This window comes from Calidris pugnax, unplaced genomic scaffold (assembly GCF_001431845.1).
Source record: "Calidris pugnax isolate Ruff unplaced genomic scaffold, ASM143184v1 scaffold24, whole genome shotgun sequence".
In the NCBI taxonomy this organism is placed as follows: Eukaryota; Metazoa; Chordata; class Aves; order Charadriiformes; family Scolopacidae; genus Calidris; species Calidris pugnax.
Window position 1 is genome coordinate 10357658 of NW_015090922.1, and position 27301 is coordinate 10384958.

General features: G+C 40.3%; 1 long non-coding RNA gene across 1 annotated transcript in view; it reads right to left on the reverse strand.

The window, feature by feature from the left end:
- Nucleotides 1–27301, reverse strand: part of LOC106892888 — a 71720-nt gene that overhangs the window by 2036 nt on the left and 42383 nt on the right. The window contains exons 3-6 of the long non-coding RNA XR_001412951.1: nt 22231–22579; nt 19582–19711; nt 18943–19039; nt 2095–2194 (exon numbers count right to left, since the gene is read on the reverse strand). This is a non-coding gene — a long non-coding RNA (uncharacterized LOC106892888). The remainder of the gene's footprint in view (nt 1–2094; nt 2195–18942; nt 19040–19581; nt 19712–22230; nt 22580–27301) is intronic.

Sequence of the window (27301 nt, forward strand, 5' to 3'; positions counted from 1 at the left end):
GGGTTTAATATTTTTCCTAGAACTTTTTTTTTTTTTTTTTTTTTTTTTTTTTTTTTTTTTTTTTTTTTTTTTAAAAAAAAAAAAAAAAAAAAAAAAAAGATAAAATTAAAAAAAAAACCCACTGTGGAAAAATGAATTGCATGTACGTAATGACAGACTCTGTCCGTGTCCCCCTCCCCGAAACTGGGTTATTTTGGGTCACATTTCATTTTCACATCAAGAAAAAACTGGATGAATAGTGAATGGGAAAGTATCATTATAATTGGAATCCTGCTGGTTTATGCAGGCCTGCACATCTGGAATAGGGTGGGAAAAGAGAAACAGAAGAGTGGGAAAGGCTGGATTCGTCTCACTAGACAAAACCAGGGAGTCTGGAAAGCACATGTAGTCTGGTTTCTTAAGTTACAGCAAAAGTTAGCACTCAGAAAATAAAATGTTTAGCAATAAGCCCTTCCTCCCCACATATCTCATGTTCAGAAGTACTCCTGTTCTCTCTTTGAGACTATACCTCGGCCACCTCTATTAGTTACTTTTGTGTGGGCTGCTCTCCTCTGCAGGCCACAGTGAAGGCTTCACCAAGGTGGCAAACTGATTCTTCTCCAGCCAGCCTCCTAGTTACAGATTAACAGGAACAGCCCTGGTACCATACAGCAATTTAGACAGGCAAACACGCTCATTCATGTGACTGATAAAATGTGTTTGCTTTGTGTTAAAGAATCTATAAAAGCCTTTTCTAACACTGCTATTGAAAAAGTCATGGAGGTTTCATTAGTGGTAAACAACTTCAGTGCCTTATCTGGGTCACTATGGTGTTACACACATGAGTCTGCACCCAGTGGCCTTTCCAGCGCTTTGGAGGCTTCGTCTTGGACTCCAGCTGAGCCCCCAGGCAGGGAAAGAGCAGAGGCATGGCTAGTCTCCCGAACTCACACAGATCTCACAGATCCCACCCAATCTCACAGACAGGAAGGGCAGTACATTGACCCCAAGGATGCAGGTCTGCAGTCACTCCACAGGGAGGACGAAAGGCTGCCTCATTCCCACCTTTCCAAAGAGCTCCAAAGCCTGTGGCCAAGCCATTTGTACACTAAAGAACCAAAGAGAGACAATGCAAGCCGTTTGCTAAAAGTATGCTACAGGAAGAAGTCACAAGGCTACATTAGTATTCAAAGACAGTGACAGTGTGGTGATGTACACTGTCAGGAAGTATCACATAACCCAAGCACTATTATTTTTATTACCATTATTTTGTCATCTCCATCTTATTTAGCTCTCCACTTATACTTCCCAATCCATCATACAGCATAATTACATTCAATGAATGAGCTCTCAAGTTACATTACAAAAAGAAACTCATTCTTAGAAGTTTCTCAACTGAGTCGTAAGCAATTAAAAACGTCTCTGAGTGCTTCATTTAATTTTCTTGAATGGGAGAAGTCTTAGAAGTAGGTAGAAGTAATTTCCTTTGCGGAAGGGCCATGAATTCATATTATGGCATATGAATAATGCATTGTTCCATTTAAAACATCTGAAGAGCCAGCACGGTTCTGCTGAAAGCTGGACCTACTGGCAATATAAAGCAGGGGACTGAAGTTCTGCAAGTCAGTCAAACACAAGTAATAGAACGTCGAGGAACCCTGGGGTCGCTTCATCTGTCAGATACAGGGGGCCTATAGAAGAGGGGACCTCACCTTATTCCAAGCACAAACTGGGCTGGAGAGATGTCAAAAAAAGCAACTTAATAGAACTAGTCTATTTTGTGTATTGTGTCTCTGGGCCACTTGACCATCAGCAAGGTTCAGATATTTCCCACTGAGAATAGAGATCTGGCGAAAAAAATACTTCCCTCAGTGCTAGTGTCGCTGAAGCAGCATATTCATCACAATCAGCACTGCAAGATTTTATAACTAGCCCTTTCTAATTCATTTTATAACTAACCACGAACTCATTTTATACCAAATCCTTTCAGATCTTCGAAGAGAGACCACATCAGGTGTATCAATTCCGCAGCTGCAATTCTGACTGCGTGGCTTTGCCACCCTTAATGTCACTTTGCCTTTGCAGGACTCAGTAATCCCTGGTTTACAGGCTCACCTTAAATACGCAGCCAAGAAACTGGGGAAATCGGTGCAAAAGTGTGTTTAGGACTGCAACTGAGCCTGGTGTCTTCTCGTATTTCTGAGAAACAGTGTACCTGTTAAAAAAAAATACAGCTATAAAAGCAAAATCTTTGTTCTGAATTAATGTTTGCATAATCAAGACTGACGCTTTGGTATTTTCCTGCTCTGGCTAATCTCACAGCCTTCTGCAGAAAATATAAAGTGATTCTCCATGATTTCTATTGGCTTTCTGGACAAAAGGTTCTTTGTGCACTGCAGGACCAAAACATTGCATACAGCAAATATTTGAGCTGAAGGTGTGCTACTGATAGGTTTGTACACACTATCATTATTTTATGTTGTTCATGTTGCTGGCTTGCATCCCACTTTGTGGCACAGTAAAGTAAATGACTGCTCAGAAAGCTGTTGAACAGGAATGAATCTGCTACATAATATACAAATTGCAACAGAAGATTGGCACTTTAGTCAATGAAAATATTATTTATAATAGCTGGGAGAATGTAGGTTTCCTCGAATACTTGAAGAAAAATAGCCTGTAATGACTCACAGGCTATTTTTGAATACTAGAATACCATTCTTAATGTACTTCATCTCCACCTTGAAAGATCAATATATATAAACACGACCACTTCTGCAAACAAAAGAAGAAATTCTATGATGCTTATAGTGGGGCTTATCTCATGTAGCATTAACTAACTACAATGTGAACAAAATTTAAGCTAGTCAACAAAATATTCCTATAATGGGATGAACAGCTCTGATAGAACACCTGTTGCTTGCCTTAATTTTGGAAGTAGCCAAAGCTACTTCTTCAGATAGGTGTAACTTTTAGACAACAAATCTATATGAGATTAATTCATTCCTTACTGGTGTTTGTGTTTCACTGCTAAATACGTTACTACAGCTGGAGTACATTACCATTGAGAATGAGAAAAAGAGACAGAAGATCGGCCTTTGTTAAAGAGGAATTTATTTCATGGTGTAGGGACAAACAAGTTGAATTTAAGTTACTTCTGCCACCATTACTTGTCTAAATCCTCCTTTATCAAATCAATAGCCCTACTGAGATATAAGTGATACTAGCTGAAGAGATAGGTAAGTAAAGTTTGCAGAGTTGACAGCACAATGTAACCCTATTCTTTTTTCAAATACCATCTGAATGTGATTCTTATCATGTTCTTCTTCCAGTTAAATACCAAAAACGATGCCAAAGATTTCAAAATTTTATCCTCTCACTAATGACTTGAATATATACCACCTTTGCATATGGTGAATAAAAACTGAGCCATGTGCATTAGATCATTTAAAGATTCAAGCAAAAAACATGCTTGAATTTCTAGCATGGATTTAGCTCAGAGAATTCCTAATAGATATCTTGGAACAATGTCATGCTATTTATTCTCCTCTTGTATTTTTTTGCAACTTCATTCCTGCAATATAATATAGCATTTCTAAGAATATAAAAGTATTTTCCTCTATGACTTTCGCAGACACAAAACAATTGGTTATGCTTGAGTATTAACTCCTAAAATGAGATGATGGGAACTTCCAGTTACCATTCCAATGTATGTCTGAAAAATTATGTGCCCTGCGTGGCCCACAATTTACTCTTATTGCCCCAGTGACTTAGCAGAACCTTCTTTGAATAAGAACAAAAGACATCATCCTAAATTTAAGGACACAAACTAAAAACACTAAAATGGAGCCAAAGATTGGACCAATAAATATTGTCCTCTATATTGATATTTCACCTAACAATCAGGGGATTTTTTTCAATTCTATTTGGGAACTTTTTCTGGAGAGGAAGAAGGAAAAGAAGAAAAGCACAAAAGAGGTAGGAGGTTTTTGGTTTTACTATGAGTTTTGGAATAAGTTGAGTTTTGAGATAAGATGTCATCCATTTTGTAAATGACAAGCATAATTAACAAAATAGTTATAACAGGATAGAATTCTTTAATCAAAGCTGAAGAATAATTTCTAAGAGATGTATGATTCCTCTAAAAAAAAAATGTATCAGCTTCCTCAAGAAAGTACATGGTAAAGTTCTGTGGTGTAAATTGTAATGGGATCAGAGGATACTTTAGTTTGGAAGGGACCTCAGGATATCTCTAGTTCAACCTGCTCCTCAAAGCAGGCTGAGTCGTGAGGTCAGACCAGAACTCTCAGGGCTGTGATCAACTGGGTCTTGAAAACCTCCAAGGACAGAGACCACACAACCCCTCTGGGCGCTTGCTCCACTGCCTGACTGCCCTCATGGAGAAAACATTCCTCCCTGTGTACAGTTTTCTCCTTTCTTGTTTTAATAAATGTCTGTTGGGTCTTATCTTCCCACCATGCGGTGCTGTGCACAGCCTCACACCACCTTCTTGAACACCCATTATTTATCGGCAGCAAATCCATGATCTGTAATACAAATCATCATAAATCCTCCTGCATTCAGCCCACAGGGAGCTTCAGCTGACATTGCCCATAAGAATGGCAATCAAGGAAAAGGCTTACCACTGACAGGTGGTCCAATCATTCTTTTTCCCTCAGATGGACTGCATGAGCCAAAAAATTACTCTAATTCCTAATTTCACTTTCTTCATTGCAGCCTCCAGCAGCACTTCAGGCATGCTGTGAGGACCAATGACTTTCTTGTGCTACATAAAGACGTGCTGCAACTATGAGGCGTTACTACAGCTATAAGAGTAGTGAACTGATTGTACATCACAAACTGTTGAGTACCAGATTGCATTACAGCTTCCCAATACCAAGAATATGCACACGATGAGAGAAAAGGTAACACAAAAAGTCTGCTCCAGTTCAGACAGGTACATTACCCATGCAAAAACGATCTTTTACTATGAGTGTAGCGTAATGCACAATTTCACACCTTTCAACCACTTCTAGAGAGACTTCAAAGATCTAAAAACTTTGAAATCCTTTGGAGGATATGAGGAAAGTAATGATGAGTTTTCTAATGAGTACATTTTTTTCTAACCTATTGTACAAGATCATAGCATATATTATAAGAGAAAAGGTCTCGGTGAATTCTTTTTGACTTGCTCCATCACAACATCAGCCTGCCACCCTCAGGTAACCAGTTCCCTGCTAACCCAGACACAGATGGCTTCTGCACAGATGCACTTTCTTGCATCCTGTTCCACCACCTGGTTCAGAAATATGGTAACAAGCAGCCAGGTATACAGTCACATCTGAATTTGCTACAGCCATTTTTTCTACCTTGAATATTTGATTATGATTCAAGTATAACTAAAATATGGATACACTCATGCACAAAGCAACAGTGAATCAAAAGTAGTGCACATTCTGCCAATAAGGTGCTGGCCTGAAATTTCAGTTTAAGCCCACATTTCACATTTTTTAGCCTACATTTTGATCGCATCTAAATAATTCAGTCTCTCTATGCATTTTATTCTTACCCACCAAAGTGATTTTAAAATATCCCTTTTGCTGTCCACTATTTGCTTGCCATTGTTACTTTATACTGTCAACCCTTTGGGGATAGTATCATTGCTTTCTCCTTGCAAGCATTATGCAGTATTCAAGAGTAAATCCAGTTCAAGTAGATGTTAATTTGGAAGGGCCTTAGACCCTAAACTTAGGCAGGATAACTGCAAAGCACTCAGCAGAAACCAACTGCCAGAGTTTCCATCCTGGTTTTTGGGCAGGGTCTTTAGTCTGCTCTGCACAACACTTCTCACTCTCCACAACACTCAGCTTTACACTCATACCTACATGAGCTGCAGTTACAGTTTAATTGGTGCTCTAGGCAATACAGTTGCACAAGGTCACAGTGCACGTTATACCTGAAGCAATGTGGAAACCTGAAGATGAATGTGGAAACACAGGATACAAACACTGTAGCAATGGCATAAATTATCTGGTAAGATTAACTCTACATTTATAGTCTGACAGCATTCCACTGGTCACTTAACAAGAAAGGACAATTTAAGAATGCTGTTGGCATTCTCAAAGCCATTTGTAGTTCTGGCCACAATTTTATTGGAGCTATGAAATAAAGTTACTCTGCAGCAATACTTCAAGAGAACATAATGAACAAATAAGGTGGCAGGATCAACAGGTTTTGGTGAAATATCACATTTAACACTCTTTTGATAGTCTGAGCACACATAAGGAAAACAGAACTTAGCCAAGAAAGCAATTAAAGCTTCAAACCAAATCCTCTGTGGGCATAAATCAGTTGCACTATTTTATACAAGGTGAAGAGCTGGCCCTGAAATGAGTTTACCCTGCTGCTATGTTATCAAAGAGCTTCTATTCCCCTCTCTTGCTCACCACCGCTTGAAAGGAAGCATCCCATGAAGTATATGCCAGAATCCACACGATATATCTCACTGCATTTCCTCATCATATCCCCTCTACTGATGACCTCTGGACCCTTTCTTTCAAATCCTCTGTGTTCTGATACCCCCACTGCACAAACATGGTTACCTATTTCCTACAGAAATAAACTTTGCTCAGTAACCATGGACATAGTTTATCCAGTCAGGAAAACACACAAAACAACTGTCCATTGTGAAAAAAATGAAAACGCTCCTGTTCCCACTCAGTGACCCCATCCCCACTGACACCAGAGCGGCAATTTTTCTTATCTGAGGAAACATGACCACATGGGAGAAGATTACGCGCTGGAATATTGCAGTCACATTGAGCAGTGTCTTTCTTTTTTCCTCTTCTGTAATCACTGTACTGAAGGATAGATGTGACAGGATTTTATTGACACAGACTTTTTATAGATCCAGTTAAAAGGTCCCCAGACACTCATTCAGCTTCCTGTACATATAGTACAAAAGCACTGCAGAATCATTGTTAGTGAAAATACATTTAGCTGTGAATAGGCGGTGGAGGAGAGGGGGGAATTCCAAAAAAACGTTAACAGACATCACTTCAGTATGGCAGACTACCTGTTTTAGTTTGCCATAACCAAACAGAAATACTTTCTCTTATCATTAAGAGAATTGTCAGACATGGTCTCAGTTCTTAGCCTTAATCTATCTGATCTTTGGCATATATCTCCTTCACCTCATTTCCCTATCTCAACAATAAAGACTGGTTTCTTCACTTCATCTATCTTGTCAAATTAGACATGTACACTAACCCTTTCACCCTACATAATGTGGTTGGAATAATGTAAGAGAACCCTAAAAGCATCCTATCCAGCCACAAAAAGATTCCTGCAGTGAAACACAGAAGCCACAAAGCGACTCACAGAAGTAACACTACATCACACAATAGCCCAGTCTCAGTTGAACCTCCAGAAACACATACACTAACTATATCTTTAATTTTATGTACTTTGAGATCCTTAGCTGAATAATTCAGCCAACTATCACAGGAATAGCACCAACACTCGTTAAAGTTGGAAAATAATTTATTCCTTAGCCTCTTGGTTTCACACATTTATCCACTTCTGAAGCTCTTTTTTTTTATGCTTTAGGGTAAAAACAAAACAAAACACAACACCAGTACATCTTGCTAAAATGGGAGCAAATTCCCAACAGCTTTTGTGCTATGGAACAGTGGGAAACAAATATACACACACACTTTTCCCATTGTAATGAAATTCTAACCATACTTGTTTTTGAATAGGGCAACAGCAAAAACAGCTGAAGTTTGAAATGTGACACTCAGCACACGTATTGTCCTTAATAAGAAGTACATGGTGTGCTGTGTTTGAGGAAGACATGGGTTTTGCTTTTTTCTTCAGTACTAATTGGCTGGAAAAAAAAATCCCTTCCCATTTTAACACAGCCTAATAAAGCTGTGCCTTTTTGACATCACAACAGTTACCTCTGCCCAGATTGACAAGCTCATGGGCTGCTGAAAAGATTTGTGTGAGGGAAATGTTCATAAATGGATAACATCATACTGTCTGATTCATAAAATGATAGAAACCTGAGTGAAACCGCCCAAAAGCGGTCACTGATCCATAATACAACAGACCAAAGACTGGCTTTGGCAGCTCAGCCTTAACTCATCCTAAATCTCAGATGAAGTCAGAACACCCATTTCTTCTGGAAAAAAAATGTGATCATCTGTGTACTTCACTGTGCCCTGAATTGCCTTTGCACCCAGCTGGAGGCCTTTGCTTCCACTTCTCCAGTCATGACAGATTTGGAAACGACGTTTCTGGATGTCCCGCTTCCTTTGTAAGTAAATTCAAGGCCCTTTTCCTACTATTCTGGGTGGAGAAAGAAATGCTGGTTTTCACTGGACACTGCTGCTATCACCTTCAAATACCTACATAGCACAACTCTCCTGCAAAACAGGCATCAACCTCTACAGTACTTGTAGCCTTTAACCTATTTATGACCACGTTTATGCCTTCATCTCTGTGACAACTATAAAGCCACAGCTGTAACGTACAAAGTCTGATCTGTCTTACTGCGAGAGTGATCCCAGGGGAATCTCATTTTTCTTTGGATCAAGGATTTGGATCAGAGCAGCATGGCTATATGGGCCATTTATGTGCAGTATACATCACGTGGACCATCAGCATCCCGGGTCATTATTGGACAAAACTACAGGCACTGAAGGTTGTATGCAAGATAGCAAGCCAAAACAATGCCTTAAATGATTTGGAGCTTGGTCATGCATAATCCAGGAACATGGTCATATAAATCTTACAATTTATGGGCACCTGCAGGAAGCAGGCTGGTATGGCAGATATCCAGGGACAGATATAGTTTTCAGATAAGAACAGGATAAATGCCCAGGGCATGGAGGGCCACAGGTCCAATATCTAGGATGTATGTGTCTCTGGAGAGATCAAGTACAACTCACATACAAAGGCAGATGAACATTCATTACAATCTAGATCGATCAGAGGAATCTGTCCAGGCAGAAACAGGAAAGGGGACATATTTACAGGGTTTTGAGTGTGTAGATCACTCTTATGTAATGTTGTCTTTTAGTCATGGAAGCTCCTCAAGCCTAGTGATGCTCCATAAATAGTTGTGACATCCCCCCCACCCTGCAACCAGTCTAACAACACATTGCAAACTCCTTGTTTTGCCCGCTCCATGCAGCACCATAGTGAAACCTTGGCGGCACATGGTCTTTCACACCCAGATCTTAGCTGGTTAAGTTTTCAGTTTAGCAGATTCAAAAGATTACTAATACTCATAATCTAACATTGCAACAAGCCAAAACCCAGGTTCTAACCACAAAAACAGACACCTCATGCGTGCTGTCCTAGCTTTCCAGCTCAAATAATTGTCTGTGACTGCCAACACAGGACACATGAGTAAGACACTGGCACTGAAGCAAGTACTGCAAGATCAGTTATCAGGGTTTGCAAGCTTTTCTCAGCAGCAGGGAAGGCAGCCATCATTTTCCATCTCTGCAGGATTTCAGCAGAAACAAGCCTCTGTAACTTCATGAAGAATTGATAGCTTTTCAGCCTTACACAAAGTGTCATGTATATCATTATAGTAATGCTACCTGAATACAATGAAAAAATGCAGAGATAAGGGTCCACTGCCTCTATTTCCCCATTACCCATCCTTTAGTCACAGAAAAATTTAGCTAATCATAGCTAGACTTTCTGCTCCCTCTTGATTACCTTTGAAACTGTTTCTAAGAAGGTCATGTCCAACACCATCATTTGGCCTACATCAGAATCCTAGCACCTCCTTGAAGCCCTCAGTCTTAGACACGTGGCATTGCTGTGAATTCAGGAAAACAGTCCAAGTCCTGATCCTTATACTGAAGTTTTCCAAATTAAGTACATTTAAGTATTTAAGTATGTTTTAGGTATTACCTGTAGACCTTCCCAAGCCTTAAAAATACTTGTGAGGACTGCATGTCAGAAAAGGATCAGGACTTGAATCTCTGAGGTATCCTAGGACATCCACATTCTTCATCTGCTGAAACATGTCATTCTAAAACATCAACTATGTCACAGACCTTAGCCAGACTACAGGTTTAAAGGCAAGAAGTGATGCCAGGAATGCTGAAAGAAGGTGTCCCAAGTGTGTCAGAGAACACAGCAATGGTGGCTTTGTGAGAGCACAGAGATGATCTTTGACATCTACCGTTCTCAGTCTTCAGCCAATACCAGATTTGAGGGCAACACATAACAAAAATCCTGGGGATGAAATACAGTGCTGTATCAAGAGTTCTGGTGGACAACAAGTTGACCATGAGCCAGCAATGTGCCCTTGTGGCCAAGAAAGCCAATGGCCTCCTGGGGTGCATTAAAAACAGTGTGGCCAGCAGGTCAAGGGAGGTCACCCTCCCCCTCTGCTCTGCCTTGGTGGGGCCACATCTGGAGTACTGTGTCCAGTTGCCTCCCAGTTCAAGAAGGACAGGAAACTATTGGAAACAGTCCAGTGGAGGGCTATGAAGATGACAAAGGGAGTGGAGCACGTTTCTTATGAGGAAAGGCTGAGAAACCTGGGTCTGTTTAGCCTGAAAAAGACTGAAAGGGGATCTTATCAATGCTTATAAAGGCCAGGTGTCAAGAGGATGGGGTCGGGCTCTTCTCAGTGTTGCTTGGTGACAGGACAAGGGGCAACAGACACAAGCCAGAACACAGGAAGTTCCACCTGAACATGCGAAAAAAATTCTTTAATTTGAGGGTGACAGAGCCCTGGAACAATCTGCCCAGAGAGATTGTGGAGTCTCCTTCTCTGGAGATATTCAAATCCCACCTGGATGCGTTCCTGTCCAGCCTGCTCTAGGTGACCGTGCTTTGGCAGGGGGGTTGGAGTAGGTGATCTCTGAAGTTCCCTTCCATCCCCTACAATTTTTTGATTCTGTGAAGTGCCACAACTATTGGCTGACATCTTGATTTTTGCCAGCAAAATGCACACTCCACCGCGATCCTACAGGTTGTGGCTGCACCAGAGATATAGAGGAAAAGAGTAGGCAAGGTCATCAAGGAGAAAGATGTAATCTACTCATTCCTGTGATCTCTACAAGGCCAGCCAGAAGGGATGTCTCCTCTATGCAACTTTACATAGCTACAAACAAGCTACTGAAGCTCAGACATCCTGCATTGTACCCGATGTGCCATCACTGAAGGAACTGTTTTGTGATGGCTCACAAATTGATGGAGAAAAACACTCTCCTGTTAATAGAAAACTTCACTAGAACTACATTAGAAAGAGTAGACACATGCATTCTTTCAGTTCCCTTTAAACAGACAAGGTAAGCCAGGCATGCCACTCCTGGCCTTAACATATCACTGTTTTGCTGATAGCTTAGGCAACTATCTTTTACAGTTTTACATATTTCTCAATAGGCTCCAGCTCTTGGCCTCAAGAAATCAAGTCTTGTCCATAGACAGTTAAAAGTCAGGAATTGATAGCTTCTGCTGCTGAGAGACAACTGCATGGTCACTGCCATGAACATAGGGCTTACCACCATAGCAGATACAGAGTAGGCTGTCATGCACATCTTTCAGTGTTCTCAGTAATTATTCCAGCCTTGAAACACAGAAGCAAACTTTAATAGCTAAAATTTTCTTTATATCTTCTCCCTTCATCTTCACCTGACATGGCTAAAAATTCAGAGTATAATAGATCCATACCTATGTTTTTATTCCCCGTTGGCAGAAAGCTTTATTTTCTGCAGACCTGGAGAGACACATAAGTGTTACAGAAACAGTAAGAAAGATCCTACAATTCTCAGGTATACTCCTGAGCAGATGATGGTTAGTACTTCTGTAACATAGACTGAAAGCGGGGAAGTCTCAATCCTAAAATACTGCATAATCTGCAGAAGGCATTATAATGGAATAATTAAGCATGATGGCAAATAGCAACTGATGGTCATCTAAAAGTTTTGTGGTTTCATCCCACTTACAAACTTTGTCCACAGAACTGAAGCTACTGTGTTATCTGGTAACCTGCCTATAGGCAAAGCCAAAGCAGAATGGGCAGAGGTGTTGATTGCCGGGTTTGCCGTGCTCATCTGAAAGGTGGGTTACGCTTAAACAAGGCTGATGCACATTGCTGAAGCGCTTTGAAATAGTTTCCACTGCTGCAGCTGTCTTCCATAAGGTTAGCCCAGTGAAAGACTTGAAGAGCGGCACCGGCGGCAGCAGCACCCGCGGCACCGGCGACGAGAACCAAGGTGAGGTGGCGGGGGTGATGGGATGGCATGGCGCCCTACCGAGGGGTTTCCCAGCTCAGGGACCCCCCACTCACGGCCCGGGCCCCAGCCGGAACCGGAAGTCCGCGGCAGCCAATCAGGCGCGGAGGGGACGACACAGACTGCGGCGCGCGGCAGGGGAGCGTGAGGGGAGAGAAACAGGCACACAAAGAAAAGAAACAAACACACAAAACGCCAGCCAAGTCACCGCTTGAAGAGATCGGATCTAGTCATGGTTGGAACTCGGTCAAAGGCTATTAAAAAAACTGTGGGTACCCAAACAGAGGCCCCACACAAACACGCAGGCACCCAGGGGGCTGGTTGCGGTGAGCGCCAGAACCTGGCAATGGCGGGTGGTAGAGACAACACCTGTGTTAGGGGTGAGCACAGCAATGATCTGCTCAACGTGGTGGCTGAACTGCGGGAAGAAGTGAATAGACTAAGGTCGATAAGGGAGTGTGAAAGGGAGTTAGATGTGTGGTACCAGGCTCTGCAGACCCCTGTAGCAGAGGGAGGTGACCCAAGGACAGGGAGGAATGGATAGAGGTGCCTGTTGGAAGAGACAAGGGAAACCCTTCACAGCCCCCCTCATCTTTCCATTTGCCCCTGCATAACAAGAATGGGGCATGGCAGGTTGAGGGTGCAACAAACGAGAAGGCAGAAGAAACACCACCTGGGGGGTTGTCTACAGCAAATCAGTCTCCCCCTTGCATCAAAATCAAAACCTCAACCCTAAAAAAAAAGAGGGTAATTGTTATTGGTGACTCACTTCTGAACAGAACAGAGAGCCCCATATGTCGGCCAGATACTTCCCACAGGGAAGTCTGCTGCCTCCCTGGAGCCCACGTCAGATATGTAACCAGAAGGCTGCCTAGTCTGGTACAGCACTTTGACTACTATCCCTTAGTAGTTATGCAGGTGGGAAGTGACAAGGTCAATACCAGAAATTTAAAACAATCAAAAAAGGACTTTAAGACACTGGGAAAACTGGTTGAGGGATCAGGGGCACAGAGGCCCCATCCCTGGAGGTATTCAAGGTGAGGCTCGTCGAGGCCCTAGATAACCTGGTCTAGTTGGGGGTGTCTCTGCTGACTGTGGGGAGGTCGGACTAGATGACCTTGAAGGTCCCTTCTGACCCAGATGATTCTATGATTCTATTAGTCTTGTCTCTTCGTGGTTTTTCTTCTTGGAAATAGAATATCAGACTGCAGAGTCAATCACTCACACTAATCAACCCTAAACTCATAAGGCAAAGGAACACTTCTTCCACCTAGCACCAATGAAGCTCAGATTCAGACATGTCTCAGTACGAACCCCTTGCTGCAGCACCAAGCCTCTTCAGTTCAGGAGCTGGACCTATGTCTTCCTTTTAATACCAAAAATTCCCATCAAACTATACATAGGTCCTTACATACAGCAGATTTCTCAGAGCCACGGAATCACCTGTGCTTTTGCAAATCAGCGTGGCATTGTGTATTATGTTTAAAATATAACACGCTCCCTCATTGCCAAAAGAGACCACTTTGATAAGGTCATCTTGATAATTCTGAATGGCAAGTTCTTAGAAAGAGATATTAAAGACTAATTAAACTCTGGTGCTTCTTCTTGAACTTAGCGGGGGATGAGGATGTTCATCACTTTGCAGATTTCCCCTTATTGTACAGACACAAAAAGAACAAAAGTGTGCTCACTAAACGATTGTAAAACTTCATTGTTCCTTACAGAGTTTTAGCATAGTTTTCTCAGAGGGGGATTGAGGGGAAGGGTGTTAGGTTTTGGCTGGAAAACTAACTGTATTTCAGAACAATGCTAATCAACCTACTAATGACTATCTCATGGATAAGTATGGCCAGCATTGTTCTTTGCAAAAAAAAAAAAAAAAAAAAAAAAAAAAGTGTGCTCACTAAACGATTGTAAAACTTCATTGTTCCTTACAGAGTTTTAGCATAGTTTTCTCAGAGGGGGATTGAGGGGAAGGGTGTTAGGTTTTGGCTGGAAAACTAACTGTATTTCAGAACAATGCTAATCAAACTACTAATGACTATCTCATGGATAAGTATGGCCAGCATTTTTTTTAAAAAAAAAAAAAAAAAAAAAAAAAAGTACCAGCATTGTTCAGAGATTCTTTTGGCTACAACTAACAGTGGAACATGTTCATATATAACACTATTCTGATGGAGAGGGCCTAATGCTCTTGATGTTCATCTGAACACTATTGGTGCCTCTTCACAGTTATTGGCAATGCTGCTTTGTGCCAGCCTTCCTTCCTCCCAAGCAAATAGGACAGATTGCAAGAACAACTTCTCAGTTCCAGCTAAATGAGCAACAGGTCAGCTCTAAGCATAATAACTATAAGCTCTAAGCATAATAATATAATAAGACATTTCTAAACATCCAAAAGATTGTGTTTCATGAATAAGCTGCTTTAAATGCTATTTAAACAAACTTATCCACCACTAATTCCAATGTTGACATTACCCTGGATTTATAATGCATTTTCAAAGGTCATTAATATTGTCGTCATCAGATATCCAACATTTCTTCTCTGAAAGGAGAGGATTTTTTTTCTTATATATTTGATCTGATAGTATCAAAGAGAAACATTTTGAATTTTTTTCTGCAAACACTTTTGACTCTCTGTTCTAATTCAAGACAAAAATAAACTACATATATGCTGAAACCTCAAACATCCCACAAGGCAGGAACTCAGCCTTTTAAACAATCTTCATCTATTGTAAAGACAAACTATTTTGAAGATTTCTAGGAAGATTTCTAAATGCAAGTTAGCTCATGCTACCAGAACATTTGGTGCTATGGGAAGAGAATACCAAATACAAAACACTTTTTCCTATATGCACCCTTTTCTCCCCTTCAAGATATGGCAAATGCTTCTACTCTCTCCACTATACTGACACCATAACTTCATTCTGGGACATATTCAGCCCTCCAGTATCATAGCTGAGCATCAAAGCAGTTGCTGGGCTCCCGTTTATTTGCTCCAGCTATAAAGGAAGGAAACATTATTTCTCCTATGGGGAGCCCATATTGATGTCCCTAATAAACACTCTGTAAGCCACCTGGAAGGATCACAGGGATGCTGGAAACGGAAGTGCAGAAGACCCGGAGTAGGTTCTAATGGTTCCTATTGTAGCAGGTCTAAGCACAAGTGGTGGCATCAGGTTCCTGCAGCTTTACAGCAGACTGTTGCTGAACACAGATGTATTTATGAAGGTGATATTACCTATTTTCACACCAGTTCTCACTCCCTAATCTAATTTCTCCAGTCTAAGAAGGGTGTTTCCATCTGGAGTCCTCTGAGACATCACAGCGTATCAGGGTAACATATTCATTTTAAGACTGAAATTCTACAATAAACCAGATGCACTGATGAGAGCTACCTCTGAGTGGGAGCATCCCAGGCCAGTAACTTGGCATAATTACCCTCAGTACTGTGGGTAGCGGCACTCTACCCGCACACATCTAGCACACATCTACCTCCATTCTGATCTCTACCTTGTTTACAACAGCTGATCTTACTACAATTTGAGAGGAGTGGCAGTAACATCCACAGAACATACATCCAAGAATAGTTGTATCAAACATTCACTTAAAAATCATTCTAAAATGCATTAAAATTGAGATGCACAAAAAGGTGAAAAAATCTGAATAGGACATTCTTACAAGACTTCAATAACTACTGAAAAAAAATCAGCGCTCTAGGAGATATAGTGTTAAAATTTGAAAATATAAGTTCTTTCACTGTGTTTTCAGGTTGTTGTAAAATCAAGTTTTTTAAAAAAAAAAATCTTCCTGATCATTTTGAATAGTTTAAACCAAAACATCATGGACATCCAAGACTCATGCACATCACCAGCTGAAGACTGGATTCATTTTCTGGTGTTTTCATTGGAACTAGGATGAAGTTGAAAATTAAATGCTTAACAGCTTTGTTCAGGAACAGAGAGGTCTGTGGGACTTAAAGCCTAATGTATTAGATGCTCAATAAAGAGTTGTAACTGAGATGCCCACTTGACCACAGACCTTTGGCTCACTCAACAGATAATGGAAAAGGTATTACAGAACTTGCAGACTGTTGCAGAAATTTTATTTTGGAAGGCAAATACCTCAGCCTCACAGAAGTTTAGAAAAATAAGTAGGCCAGTACAGAAGGATGTTTACTGTATTATATTTCCCTTTTAAATGTGAGCCTTATTTCTTTTACTAAAATAACAGTATGTATGTGCTTTATCTAGGTTAAGTTATTATTTCATCAACAAACAAGTACTGTACATCCCACACGCCCAACTTTGGAAATATCCCAAGTAATAGAAAATAGCAGCAGTAAAGGAACATCTCAGCTTTTGTGCAAACTCACATGATTTGCCCATAATACCCTTGGGAGCAGCCAGGGTGGCTACAAGAATCAGAGAATCTGTCTCATGCTCGCCTTCACCAATTTGGCTGTCTTATGGGCAATTCAAGACTTGACACACCAAGTATACTCACGTAAAGTCTAATAAGCTCAAAAGGGCATAGTCTGAAGTTTCTGAAGCTGCTGTTGTGGCTTACTTTCAGCACAGTATGTTAGTCAGGTTTTGATAGTATATAACACAGAAATATATGTTATGCGGGATACGAAGCTGTTCATGAAGAAGGAGAGGATGGTCACCCACACAGTACTTAGTCATTCATACTGCTAAGCTTTCTTTCTTGGGAAAGGTGTCACAAGGCAAAAGAACAGAAGACTGCAGGGCCATTTCAGCTAAAGCACAGAGATAATGGAAAACCTGAGGTAAAGCTTTAATCTAAAATAAATAAGTTGGTGTCTAAGGAGTATTATGTACATCCTATTGTACACTATCCCAGCTGGAATTTTCTTCATTCAGAAGGCTCTTGCTTAGTCACATGGCTCTACATTAATCGGGGAGGAACACATTCAAGTCAGAGGAACTCCATTGTGGCAATGGAGTTCCACCAGTTGAATTGTGGTGTGAAAGACACACTGACAACAGGGTCAAGCTTTGTGTTTAAATCAGTCCACCACATAAAACCTCGTGCATAGTAGCCAATGTCATAGCACATTAAAAAAACATTAAATTTTTTTCTCTTGTGAAAAGAGAAAAAAATGCCATGCTTTATTTTGTAGTTACCAAAACCTCCTTTTTCTCCTTTGCCATATGCTAGTCATTGCTATAAGAGCCTCTTTGTTCAGGCTAAGAAGGCTGGCATGAGGAAAAGGAGGTGTCTGGTCCCTAAACTTGAGATCCCTTTAATATTACTGATAGACTATTCTTTAAAGAGATCCATCTGTTTCTTATTTGGCATATTCAGAATAGTAGCTTGTTACATTTTTACAAGAATCTGTGTGATCCAAGAAAAGCAAAACTTCATGTAATGAAAGAAAAAGAGAGAATACTTATTAAAGAATCCCATCCATGCTGTACAACTTAAACATCCATCTCCAAAATGGCTTCAGCCTGTTCCATTCACAGCTGTCAAACTTCTTTGCTTCTGGGGTAAGAGGGTAGAAGGCTACTTATTTCCCTTCAATTCTCAAAAATATGCCTAAGAGTAACATCTCTGAAGTCCAGAATAAATCTTCTCTACTTCTGAGTCAGTATGAAATGCTGCCCTTCATAGCTGTATTAAAAACAACAGGTTCCTTCAGTCAAAGTCCTAAGCTGCTCCTGCAAGAATTTAAGCTGAAAGCAGGAGCTGAGGTATCATGAAGTCAGGTCAGGACCAATCTACGACAGTAGGTGTCTTTCTCTGGATGACAACAGTCACAAATACAATGAGCTGAATGTGAAAGTACGGAAGGTACTTTCTGCTGTCAAAGGTGGGAAAGAAAAAAATGTCCCAATGTAAAGACTGGGTCTTTCTTCAAGTATTAAGTAGACAGTTTCCTAACAACAGAAAGGGCTTGTATTCAGTTTGTAGTATATACATAAGCTTGCTCAATTGCCTGAAATAGTCTGGAGCATCATTTCTCAGTGAATGCAGCCAATATAAAGTTTTTTTGAATCCAGTGTTTCTGTTTTATCCTAACAAAGAATTAAATCTAACTATTCACACTATTTATCAGCACTGCCCATTCTTAAAGCTTATAGCTACTTCAACCAACATTACAAAATGTTATATGCCTCGAGGAGCTGGAGACTGTCCCTGCTGTGGCCTTGCTGGGGCAGGAGCTGGTGGCCCCAGGGGCTGACATGGGGTCCTGGGCTGTGGGCAGGGCGAGAGAGCCCCAGGAGCTAGGCAGGGACACTGGGGCCTGTTGGTTGGCCCTGATACTCTAAAGCTGTACTCATTAATTATGCCTATGGAAGCACAGCCGAGTAAACTGTGCAATTTTATGAATAAAATACATTTAAAACATTACCAAACAGCAGGATTACGAGTTATTGAAAATGCCACTGCTTTGTTCATATATAAGGTAACATACATTTACTAACTGGTAGACATTATACAGTAGTGCTCAGTTGGAGAAGGGAAGAGCCTGCTGAGTGCAAGATCTTTTTGGTTCACCAAGGAAGAAACCCCTTCTCTATTATTGGATAACTTCCATCTTCAACCCCTATGAACCAACCCCTCTTTTCAGAGTTCTGAACGCCTCAACTTGATTTCTCTTCTCAGGCAGGAGAGAAGCATAAGGACTTTCACTGGAATAATTTGGCAGTATTTGTGCAGACCTTACCTAGCCCTTGGTGCTTCCATTCCACCTTTCCTCCATCTCCAGCCGGCACAGTGGGTGGGTCCTCTGGCTACAGGGAAATTTGTGCCTTAATTTCCTCCTAGCAGAAGAGATGATCCATTCAGTCAAATCGCGAAAGGAATTTATTTCTAGGGTAATGCAAATATATACAAATATTGCCAACAAAAGTAAAAAATATCCAGTGTTTGCTTCTAGGAGTAACAGCCATCCAGACTTCTTAAAGCAGGGTTCATTAATAATCCTTCACTGAAGGCATCAGATTTTTGTCCCATCAGCACAACTGTGGTCATTAGTTATAGGAAAATATTCCTTCTTGACAGATGTAATGGAAAAAAAGCACTCAGTGTGTTAATGAAATTAATTCCTAGCATACATGTAACTCATATCTACTTGTTTACAAACTGTGAACCAATAATTGGCATGAACCAGTATGTATGGGAAACGCAGAAAGATGAAACACAGAACTATTACAATCTCTTGTACTTGTAGGGGAAGAAGAATCCCAAATTAAGACCATCACAACACTTTCAGTGTTGTCTTATTCCACCAGTGGATAAAGACTGTTGCCCAAAATCTAGGTCTCACTCTAATGCATCAGTAAGATAACTAAGGCAATCATACCGTAGACTTCTGGAAAGTATTGGAAGCTGTCGTTTAGAGTTGAGAGTGAGAACAGGGCTTTCATAGAGAAGAAGAGAGATGGTCACAACTGACAATTCATCAAATCTGAGATTATTCCCAGAAGAGCTTCCTGTCCTCAAAAAAAAAAAAAAAAAAAAGAAAACAGAAAGAAAAAAGACAGAGAGAGGGGAAAAAGGGGAAAAAAACACATATGGAAAAAAAATAGTTTAGCATAGCCTACCACACATCCAACCACGCTTACAATCACATTGAGAGCAACCTGTCAGAACGTGACTTCTGCTGACAAAAAAAAAAAAAAAAAAAAAAAAGGAAAAACAGGTTTTGAAATTCTAGAAATGTGCCATTTCAACATTTTAAAAACAAAAAGTCTTGTCTTTGCGGTTAAAAGCATCTTCTCCTGTTGAAACTTAATTTAGTTTATATTAAAAGGTTAAAAAAGAAAAAAAAAAGGTCAGCATTAAAATGAAATATGTTTGTTTGTTTCTTAAGTCACTCATATATTCACTGATCCCCATGCCAGGCCTAAAATTTCAAAATCAACAGAATCCTTGCGGGACAAGAAAACTGTTTTCTGTATGTCCACATAACAAAGGGAACATTAGCAGTTCAAGCTCTTCCCAGCTTCCTTGCAATGTGGCTCAAAAATTACTTTTGAGAACCACCTTGATGAATGGAAACATAGCCTAGACCTCCAGTCTTTCAAATGTTTAGTAACCTCTTAATCCCCTCCCTTTATATATTTTATATTATATATTATATATTTTAGAAGAAAGCTACATAGATAGTCTTTAGGGGACTAAAACTAAGGAGTTCCTTCAACCAAATCAACCCAAAATCATTCTTGTAGACCCATGAAATCGAAGTATTAAACATACACACCTATATTTTACTATGACCTTTGTATGGCAAATAGATTAGTCACTGATGATGCTGGAATTGCTATTACAAACCGGACTGCTGTTTTTTTAAAGGTTAACATATTTGAAAAGCTTATGAGCAAAGGCCACTCCTCTTTTTCAGCATCCAGCTTTTCCAATAATTTTTTCTCAAGAGCACAAAACGCATTAGCAAGAGAAAGTTGAACTTATTTGAATCACCACAAATTATAAATTTATGGAACCTAGAACCAGAAGAGACTGTTTGATAAAGCAATCAGAATGCCTGTATGTGACAAGCATCTGTACATTTCCTCCAGATGCTTATCTTGTGCTCCCTTCATTGTATGTGCGTGACAGAAACAAGGGCAACTAGCCATTGACTACCATCTAAAAACTAAAAATCTGCCTCTGGAATTAGGCATATCCATTGTGGACACAAAACCATCAGCTTTCCCTGAAACAGTTTAAAAGCTTTACCATGATATTATTTTCACATCTTCAAGTGTTAGTTAGGACATCCCAACTACATTGTCCTAGCTATGCTGCCAAACCCGCCTCTGTGGGTGGAAAACATACTGGCACAGGAGTAATTCTGTCTTATGATTAAAGAGTCGGTTTAACCATACTGAAGGAATACCTTTTGTAACCATTGTGCTGATTGCTGATAACAGTGTATGCTATACATACACTCAAAGCCCTTTGTAGTGTAGGCTACAGTTTTTTTATCAGAGAAACAGTTCAGTGGGGTTATAAAGATGATGTCTGAGAGCCATCATGAAATGGCAAGGTCTTTCTTTCAAGCATGTGGTCACATAATTCCTTCTTCCTTTATAGCAAGAAAAATACATTTCAACATTGAAGAACTATTTCTTTTCATGTCTAGCTATTCAGCCAGGTACAGCTTTCCTAAACTTCCAACTGCTTGATTTAAGTTTCTGCATTGCCTAATGCCCCAAATGGTTTAGCTGTTCTCTACTGGAGGACCGATGCATGGGGACGGGAGGGAGCAGGGGCAGAATATCTTCTTTTAAGGTTCTCTTTTAAGCAGTGAGCCAGGTCACACTACAAGGGGGAGAAAATGAAAGTTTAGCTTAGAAATGGCCTACAAAAATGACAACTATCTTAGAATTTCCTTCCTGGATTGTGTTTTATTTCACTGAGTGAATCTAGCTTACTGATTTCAGATTTTAATGACCTGTAGGAAAGCAGCAGCATGCATGCTTACTTGTTTATACACGCTTTCATGAAGTGAAGTACATTTAGCTCTTTGGGGGAGAGGAAGAGTCTCTTTAGTCCTCCAAAAGAGATTTCCAATATTGTAAAATTATGCTAGTAATATGACTTGTAGTGACAGTACTACAGTCTGTAATATTTTTAAATACTTTGGAATAATCTACCCCAAATCAGAAGATGGACTCAGATTGGTGCTATGGTCCTCACTACTTCTAAGGAGTCTTTGTAAAGGTATTTGTGAGATTTTAGACCTATAGCTATTAAGGCTAGAAAGGACCACATAGAGTATCTCGTGTTGCCTTCTCTTTAGCAAAATCATATAATTTCACCCAGCTGTGTCTTCATTGTTTGCTAAAGCATACCATCCACTCTCAGTTTGAAGACTTCAAGAAATGGTAAGGTCACTGTTCCACTTAATAATTAGTTCCAGTGATTGATAACTTCGTTGTTAACTCTTCAGCAACTGAGTGTAACACTAATCTAGATGGCAACTGAAAAATACTGGGAATAGCTTTACCTGTTTAAAGAATGGTATACAAGATAATTAATATCCTTCACGCCAGGTCTGTTCATCATAAAAGCAATAGGGCTTTAAGAATTTTTTCTCTTAAGCAACCACTGCTTTTGTGAACTTTTCGCATTTGTTTCTCATCATTGGGGTTTCTAGAAGCTTATAAAATTTGGAGGAAAATCCACGTTCTGGTTTCCATCTCCATAGGCCACAATGCTTTCAAACAATGACTGATACTTTCTTCTGTAGCTTTCTGTGATTTCCATGCAGCCTTTTTTCCTGATAGAATGGAAGCCTTCTTCTCACAATGAAATTATTCCCATATGGACTCATTGCTGAAAATTCATGAGAACTCCTGCACATGGACAAAAAAGGAATAAGAAATGTGAATACTCTTTGGGATGCCACAAAACACATTTCCAGATCAAATAATAGTTTGCATTTTTGCAGACCTTTCCATCTTCAAAGCATTGGACATGCATTCATCATCAGAAAAGATTAGTGATATTAAATGTCATGAACGTTATTTTACTAAGGTTCTGCTTCACCATCACTGTCAGATTTAGCTGCTGCAGTTCAAGGGGTGATAAAACTATTCTGTATGACTGACAGACTTAGCCTCTGTAGTGCACCCAACTTTGACAAGTACTTTGCCAGCAGAGTTCTTGGAAATCTCACTTGCTAGAACAGGGTTAGGATATGGAAAGAGTGTGTCGCACAAAGGCTGACTGCTACCATATATTAAGACCAGGTGGTCTTAATGGGTGGGCTACAACCCTCTTATCTGCCCTCCCTCTGTAAATCTGTAGTTACTTTGAAGCCTTACCCTTACAACTTCTGAGTCCTTTATTAGAAGCTGAGGCTCAGCAGCACAGAGGATTAGCCTTTATTGTCTCGCTCACGGCCAGGCCTGTCTGAAGGCCCCTTTTTCTGTAAGAGGTGCTTATTGATGGCAGAAGTCCTGTGGAGGATAATTCCCAGAATACATCCATACATGGCAATGGACCACAGAGCAGAGAGTCCTGAGCAAACGTGACAGCTAAGATAGTCCTACAGCATACTGCAGCACCAAGCAGAGAAGCTGCTAAGGTCCCAAAAACAGCTCAGCCATGTTTTTATGGCCCTGCACCCAGCCAAGTCAGTCTTAGCTCTAGTTCAGAGTCACCTTGCTACAGCTCTACCAGGTCAGTGCCCATTTCTCCATGACTGCAGCACCTCTGTAACAGCAACACTTGGCCAGGAACTGGCCACTGCAGTGGATGGTTATAGCAGTCAGCACTTCAGAAATGAACACACAATAATGCTGAAAAGAAAGCAAGAAAGTACTTCAAAGTTTTACGTTTAGCATCTGTTACACTGGCAGAGAGGGAAGCCTAAGTTTGACTAATTTGATCAAACTAAGCAATTCAAGCATCTTCTACCTAATTTTAGGCCGAAGAAAGTTGCAGCAATGCAGAAGCAGATGATAAATCAAAAGCAGAAAAATAGGAATTAAAGCTCCGTTCAGGCCTTTCATCTTTATTACCCTTCTTTATGTGCATATGGTAGGTGTTCAACGCTCTCCAAGTCCTTATGATATTCCCTTGTGCTTCAGGAGCTGTAGGGCTGTAGTTGTCTATAAAAAGGCAACCTAACAGTTTCCTGTGACCAAGAGTTGAATGTGTTATTTGTTACCAGCTGGTTCATGCATAGATTGAGCCCAAGTCCTGGCTTTAAGTGAGCAGACTTACTTTAAGCCACTCACTCATGGGGTGAATTCATGTATAGAGAGAATTCTGGCGCAATATTTTATTTCTGACTTATGGCATGTGACTCTTTTTTTTCTAAACCAATATTAAAACCAGAACCTGTAATACACCAAATACAGACTACATTTTTTGGAAAGCTGATACCAAACGTAACAGTAAATGAACCCTTCTGAAAGGTTAAAGTTGCTTTCATATAAAACATTTTCTACCAGGAAATGGAAGTGGAATGTTGAACTAAACATTTAACTTGAAAGAACTGTGCACAGACTTAAATGGTTGCATTATCCTTTAAAATAAAAAAAGCAAAAGGTTTTTATGAGCATACACAGCTCTAGTTTCATAAAAAAGGTATTATGTTGACAAGGTAAAATGAATCCCAGTATTCTGGATGCTTCTTTTAACTTTCCAACAGGTCCCTCCCTGTGCACTAACTATTGTAGGGTGAGGTTTTGCATTATGGCTGAATTCATAGATTTGTCTAAGTTGAAAAAGACCTTTAAGATCATTGAGTCCAACCATTAACCTAACATTGCCAAGTCCACCATGTGACCATGTCCCCAGGTGACACATCTACACATCTTTTAAATACTTCCATGGATGGTGACTCAACCTCTTCCCTGGCCAGAAGTGCTCCAGTGCTTGATAACCCTTTCAGTGAAGAATTTTTTTTTAATATCCAATCTAAACTTTCCCTGGCACAACTTGAGGCCATTTCTTCTCATCGTAAATGTTCAATTCTATCCAAGAAAAAGGTCAGCTTTATGCAAAGAATGTAAAAAAAAGCTGTTGAGGATAAGATCTGCAAAGAAGCAGCTGACTGCAGCAAACAACAATACTGCCAAGAGACCACTGAGCACTAGCTAGGAGAGTGCACTGTTGGGGTCTCATCTTCCCCATGAACACAAATCTCACTCTTCAGCAGCTGTCTGTCATAGGAATACTCATTACAGAAGGCCAGCAAGTGATGTCCTTGATTAGGAGTTAAGATCATTTCTGCTTTAGTCCCACCTCTACAGTGGCACCACGAACAAGTTGCACTATGCCCTATGTATAAAATGAGGACAGTAACATTTGGTTTAATGGATAAAATATTTGAAAGCACATCCCATGACAGAGACTTCTATTTACAGTATTTCAAGTACACATTTTTTTCCTTCAGCTGTTGTAGACAGTTGCTGTGAGCAGGAACAGTCCTGCATTTAGCAGTCCTGCTCCCTTCAGTTCTCCCTGCATCCTTCCTTCCCTGGCATGCGGGCCTGTTCCTTCCCTTCCATTTTCTCTGGTTTTCACATGGCTCCTGGGTGAACACAATTGGATTACTAAACCAAGAAAAATCTATTCATATTTTTATTTTGCTGAGTTAGTTTCCGACCAGCTGGCAAGCTAAACCAGCTCTAGGGGTGATACAGAAATCAGAGCTGGTGCAGAAGACGCAAGGGCTGAGAACAGCACTCCTAGATTTTCTTGGAAGACCAACCCCAAACCCTTAAAGCACCCATTCTAAATAGTGTGATTGCCTCTTACAAATACGCTTACCATTTGAGATTATGGACCTGTTGCACTAGCTTCTGCAAAAAACTAATGAAAGAAAGTAATTGTACCAAGCAGATTTACCAGAGATAACAAAGATAAATGGCAAACAGATGTATCATGGGGCAGTTGCCCATTCTCAGGAAGAGACATTCTTACACGAGAGACCCATGTATCTTTATATTAAGTGATGAAAGAGTATCTCTTTACTGGATACAATCTTCTGCTTCAAGAAAAACAAACAAACAAACAAAAATCCCACCACCAAAACTCCCACCAACTTTACATAGTTTCCTTGACTTCTGATTTTGGTTCATCATTCAGGGTGTGGGGAAGCCATTCAAATGAGCTTGGCACATTAAGCTACTGCTGATTTGCCAGATTCCAGTGTCCTCAAGTGTGACGCAGCGTTATTATTCGGTGTCCTGTATGTAAAATCAGAAGTGATTTAATCTGGCTCTCTGCCATCCCACTTGCTGACATGTTGACACCATGTAAATAATGCATAGCTGTGTGACCACACTACTTTCATGCCACATGCTGAGAGAAACAGACAACACCTGCTATTATTATTAGCCACATCCTAGATACCTTGGAAATCTGCAAAATGAACACCAAAACTAATTCAAACATGTTGCAGTCTCCAGCTCCAGATTCTTTCATTAGGACTCAAAGGGAACCTATGCATCCGCTGTGATTAAAAACAGATTGCTGATTTACATCTCACATCCTTTAAAAGTCACCCTTCTAAGACTGTTGCTAAATAACTGAGTTTGTTAACTGACACAAGAACTTAAACCAGCAAGATTTTTCTCTGTAGAGTGTTGGCTGAAAAGGCCAGCATTTTAGAAGACAGCTCAAAGAGCAACATAACCCAGTTCTAGACTGCAAAATTCTAACTACCTAATTTATATCAGATACTTCTCCCAACATTAGCCAGTCTACTTCTACTGTTATGCTCATGTCAAAATATAAACCTACCAATGTCATCAGGGTGTGCTTATTAAACCAAAGTGAAATTGTAGTTTTCACTGGAAAACATTATAAAGCAAAGATAGCACATCTAATATGTCACCTACCTCTTACATGACCATCTTTTATCATTTAAATGTCATACAATCGCAGTCATATTGAGAGCAGACAGCAATATATACTGCTTTTCACAGGGCATTTACCAAGGCTGAACTTTATTATTGCCAACTACCGCTACATACACCCTCTTTTCCAATCTTGTGATGGCCAAGCAGAGAAAGCAACTGATTATATTTGTACCTTTCCATGGTGTACAACAGCAGAAAACTCACTTGTCTGCATTTCACTGGGCCTATGCTGTCAGAGCAGGACCATGATACACATTCTTCCTATGAAGACACACAGGAGTAACTGTTAAGTCAGGAGAGACAAGAAAATACAATAAACAATGAAAAATAAAAATGAAGTCTTTATAGTATAGAAGTTACGATGGCTGTGTTGTTGTGGAGAACTCACTCAGTCCTCACTCCACGGCCAGCAATAGGGAATTACACCTACTTAGATACGTAGTTCCCTACTGACTTTCAATTCCCAAAGCCTAAAAAAAAAACCATATGTGGCTCCCAACCACTGAACTGTGCAACTAGATCCTAATTTCTCAGGGAAAATCAGATATACAACTCAAAATGCCTTGCCCAAATAAATTCCTTCAGAAACTTTGGAAACTAGCAAACATAAAAAAGAAAGGGAGGGTTTGGAGGGGGTATTTGAGCTCCTATGAGACAGTCAGAGCACAGAGAAATTTGGTTTATTTCTGCTCAAGGATG